This window comes from Oncorhynchus nerka, unplaced genomic scaffold (genome assembly GCF_034236695.1).
Source record: "Oncorhynchus nerka isolate Pitt River unplaced genomic scaffold, Oner_Uvic_2.0 unplaced_scaffold_764, whole genome shotgun sequence".
Classification (NCBI taxonomy): Eukaryota; Metazoa; Chordata; class Actinopteri; order Salmoniformes; family Salmonidae; genus Oncorhynchus; species Oncorhynchus nerka.
This window is the reverse complement of record NW_027040452.1, coordinates 63,542-67,838: the sequence shown is the minus strand read 5'-3', so window position 1 is coordinate 67,838 and position 4,297 is coordinate 63,542. Positions and strand designations below refer to the sequence as shown.

The window sequence follows — 4,297 nt, the reverse complement described above, 5'->3', positions numbered from 1 at the left end:
TACAGCAACCATGTCGGCCACAGGAAGGTGGACCACCTGACCGAGAGAAAGATCAAACCAGATTGTGTGCTTGATTATAACCTCAAAATGGGGGCCGTGGATAAGGCAGACATGATAAACAGCTTTGTGGAATGCACACGGAAAACGAACAAGTGGTATAAAGAAGATATTTTTCCATCTGATCGACACTGCTGTCCTCAACGGCAGCATAGTTCACCGCCAACTAACAGGTGAGATGATTACTGAACAAGGTATTTTTGTAATTGGATGTACAGTTCACATACAAATCCATTATGCAATTATAGTGACAATATCTCACCCACCTCCCCACTGCCTCATCATCCTCTAACTTTCCTCATCCTCCCCACTCCCTCATAGGTAAAGTAATTACCTACCAAAAATACAGAGAGAACCTCATGAGAGAGCTGCTGGAGGAGCACCACACCCCTCGGCGCCCATCCACTGGGGTCGTCCTGCTGTAGACAATCCCCTACGCCTCACTGCACGACATTTTCCTGCAAAGTCCCTCAAACTGCTTCTCAAGGTAGTCGCACACGGAGGCATTGCAAAGTCTGCCTGTCTGGCGCCAGGAGAAGTAAGCAGAGGAAGATGACAAAATACATGTGTCTAGCTTGTGATACACCTCTATGTATTTCACCATGCTTTGAGGAGTATCACATACTCAAGCATTATTGAGCACATCTGCAGCAATAGGTGACTGACTGACCTGACATGTGACTTGACAGGTGACCAGCCATGATACTATGCCTTAGAGATGGGGTGGAAATGCAGTTGTTGTTCAGTCACTGCATGGATATTAAATATGGGTTACGCATATTCAGTTTTTGTCCTCTAGTAAAACAAGTTGTTGAAATAACTACCAGTACTGCAATAAAATAGATGAATATTACATATTGGCATGCGTTTTCTTGCTGTGTTTTCATCCAGTACAACTGTTAAGGAGTGTACGTTAGCATACAAAAGCTGTCCTCATTCTTATGCTCCAAAGATGTCCAGCTTCAGTTATGATATTGGCAAATAATGTTTCTGAAAGTACAGAATAAGAGGAATTATTCATTAGAATACAATATAAGGATATAGCAATAAAACAATACTACAAAAGTAACATAATAAACACTGCTATAAAAAAAAATAGTTTATTGCATTGACAAAATCACAGATTTGAGTTATAACAGTAAGAAACTAACTTTTGAGCTCCACAAGGGGGCAAGGCAGGGCAGAACAGAGCTATGCTGAATAGACCAAATAAACAAACCATGGTCATATTTTTATTTATTTAACTAGGCAAGTAATGTAAGAACAAATTATTATTTACAATGATGGCCTACACCGGCCAAACTCGGACAACGCTGGGCCAATTGTGCGCTGCACTATGGGACTCCCAATCACAGCCAGGTGTGATACAGCCTGGATTTGAACCAGGGTGTCTGTAGTGCCATAGACCGCTGCGCCACTTGGGAGTCATAAGGCCAGGGGTAGCTTCAAAATACAACACAAGCTAATAGTTTTCTGACGCAACTAGCATTGTTTTACAGAGCTAATAGAATAATGTAGCTAGGTAAGCATGATTGACAATAACACCATAAAGGTTATAAAATGTGTAACGTTACCTCACGTGTCCGCAGTTATAAGGAATATATTATGATCTACAGCTACAGCAGAAACGGCATACGGAAACTATTATTATAACTATTATAACGTAATAAGGCACTTACTTTGATGGAAACGCAGCCTGGATTTGAACCAGGGAGTCTGTAGTGACACCTCTAGTACTGATGTGCTGTGCCTTTGACCGCTGCACCACTTGAGAGTCATAAGGCCATGGTAGCTTCAAAATGCAACACAAAGATAATACTTCTCTGACGCATTTAGCATTGTTTACAGAGCTAATAGAAGAATGTGGCTACATAAGCACGATTGACTATAACATCATAAAGGTTATAAAATGAGTAACGTTACCTCACGTTTCCGCGGTGATAAAGAATATACACAAATATATTATGCTCTATATACATACAGTACGCTACAATAGAAATGTGGAATAGAAAATGTGAACACGTGTGCAGATCCTGTTCTGACGGGAGATGAGCAAATGTCTGCAGACGTGAACTGCACAAACAATTGGGAAGTGCTTGGGGAATTTTGTCCCTGTCAGAAATGTCCCAAAAATGTAATTATCCGCAAAAGTAAAAATGACTATTTTTATGTGAATGAATGAGGAGGCGGAACACACCTAAATTCAAACTGTTTTAGAAAATAAAAACTTGTTTGAAAATCATTTTTAAATTGAAGTTAAAACAACTTATAAATATAAACAGGCTGCGTGCTTTAGTTTGAGGGCAGCGCGGATAAAATGTACTGTTACGTATCAATCACATTCTGGAATGGAGAGAACATTCTAACATCACGTGCATAAAAAAACTCACGCTGGGGCGACCGTTAGAGATATTTGGAACTCACGCATGAAAGGGTTAACTCTTAACTACTTAGGACACCTGCTGTTAACTCTTAACTACTTAGGACACCTGCTGTTAACTCTTAACTACTTAGGACAGCTCACGAGGTGTCCTAAATATCTGCCGACTAGGTGGGACTAGAAACTTCATGCATAGCTTTAATTTATACCCATAAGTGTAAAATGTGTTTATTCTCAGAATTTATAGGACCAATTTTCTATTCTAAGATGCTTTGGGAATGGGTCCAGATGCAAAATATTGCTTTTAAAAAAAAAAGACTATTTGTTTTACAGTCCTTATAGTCTCATTATTACCTCAACTACCTGGTACCCTGCACATTGACTCAGTACTGGTTCTCCTTATAGCCTCATTATTCCGGTCGGTAACATTTGAGAGTGAGGCAAATGTATAGCATTTTGCGGAAAAAAAACATGATTATTTGTCTCTCTGAAATGAAGACATCAAGTGATTTTAAACAAATACATATCTGTCATTGAACAACCCCATGATTAGATAGTGAACAACCCCATGATTAGATAGTGAACAACCCCATGATTAGATAGTGAACAACCCCATGATTAGATAGTGAACAACCCCATGATTAGATAGTGAACAACCCCATGATTAGATAGAGAACAACCCCATGATTAGATAGTGAACAACCCCATGATTAGATAGTGAACAACCCCATGATTAGATAGTGAACAACCCCATGATTAGATAGTGAACAATCCATGATTAGATAGTGAACAACCCCATGATTAGATAGTGAACAACCCCATGATTAGATAGTGAACAACCCCATGATTAGATAGAGAACAACCCCATGATTAGATAGTGAACAACCCCATGATTAGATAGTGAACAACCCCATGATTAGATAGTGAACAACCCCATGATTAGATAGTGAAAAACCCCATGATTAGATAGTGAACAACCCCATGATTAGATAGGGACAACCCCATGATTAGATAGTGAACAACCCCATGATTAGATAGTGAACAACCCCATGATTAGATAGTGAACAACCCCATGATTAGATAGTGAACAATCCCATGATTAGATAGTGAACAACCCCATGATTAGATAGTGAACAATCCCATGATTAGATAGTGAACAACCCCATGATTAGATAGTGAACAACCCCATGATTAGATAGTGAACAACCCCATGATTAGATAGTGAACAACCCCATGATTAGATAGTGAACAACCCCATGATTAGATAGTGAACAACCCCATGATTAGATAGTGAACAACCCCATGATTAGATAGTGAACAACCCCATGATTAGATAGTGAACAATCCCCATGATTAGATAGTGAACAACCCCCATGATTAGATAGTGAACAACCCCATGATTAGATAGTGAACAACCCCATGATTAGATAGAGAACAACCCCATGATTAGATAGTGAACAACCCCATGATTAGATAGTGAACAACCCCATGATTAGATAGTGAACAACCCCATAGATGATTAGATAGTGAAAACCCATGATTAGAATGATTAGGACAACCCCATGATTAGATAGGACAACCCATGATTAGATAGTGAACAACCCCATGATTAGATAGTGAACAACCCCATGATTAGATAGTGAACAACCCCATGATTAGATAGTGAACAACCCCATGATTTAGAATAACCCTGATTAGATAGTGACAATCCCATGATTAGATAGTGAACAACCCCATGATTAGATAGTGAACAACCCCATGATTAGATAGTGAACAACCCCATGATTAGATAGTGAACAACCCCATGATTAGATAGTGAACAACCCCATGATTAGCTAGTGAACAATCCCATGATTAGAT

General features: G+C 39.3%; 1 long non-coding RNA gene across 2 annotated transcripts; it reads right to left on the bottom strand.

Annotated features, from left to right (window-relative positions):
* Positions 1-514: 514 nt before the first annotated feature.
* Positions 515-2,035, bottom strand: LOC135571102 (uncharacterized). Of its 2 annotated transcripts, XR_010463644.1 has the most exons (5): positions 1,981-2,035; positions 1,737-1,849; positions 912-1,047; positions 728-768; positions 515-576 (listed from the first exon to the last, which is right to left on the bottom strand). It is a non-coding gene; the product is annotated as an uncharacterized LOC135571102 (long non-coding RNA). The 2 variants fall into 2 exon arrangements; XR_010463643.1 differs by having other exon boundaries at positions 521-768.
* Positions 2,036-4,297: the final 2,262 nt, after the last annotated feature.